We start from the raw sequence: 610 nt of genomic DNA on the forward strand, positions 1-610 counted from the left end.
CTTGTTACTCCACCTCTCGAGCACTTGACCTTTGATCACCAAGCCCGCGTCAAGCCTCAGGATCTTCACAAGACAGCTCCCAGGTTACTCCGCCTCTTCAAGGTCTTTCTCCCCGCTTCCANCTCCAAGGTCTTTCTCCCCGCTTCCAGCTACTCCACCTCTCGAGCACTTGACCTTTGATCACCAAGCCCGCGTCAAGCCTCAGGTTTCTTTCACTCGGACAGCTGCCAGGTTACTCCACCTCTCTTGCTTAATCCAAAGCAAGGTGTTTTTGGTTGTCACAGTTGAATGTAACAGACTCCAATCTGACCACAAGCTATCGTTGAATCAACTTCGATGTAGAGCAGCTTCGGTCACCTTCTGGATGTATAACAGTTTAAGCTTTGTAACTCTCTTGAAACACTAAGATGTGTTTTTTCGCTGTTTTGAATATCAGGATGATATTCCAAGTTAAGCACTTGCACTTTTAACGTTTTAGACAGACACTTCTTAAGAATTTCGAACTTCTTCACCTTTTTTTTTTTTTTTGTGTCTTTACGTCCTTTTATATGAGAGTAGAGGAATAATTCCGTTGGAGGGAAAATTATTCCGTTTGAAATTTGTCTCCCAT

This window comes from Ipomoea triloba, chromosome 16, assembly GCF_003576645.1.
Source record: "Ipomoea triloba cultivar NCNSP0323 chromosome 16, ASM357664v1".
NCBI classification, from domain to species: domain Eukaryota; kingdom Viridiplantae; phylum Streptophyta; class Magnoliopsida; order Solanales; family Convolvulaceae; genus Ipomoea; species Ipomoea triloba.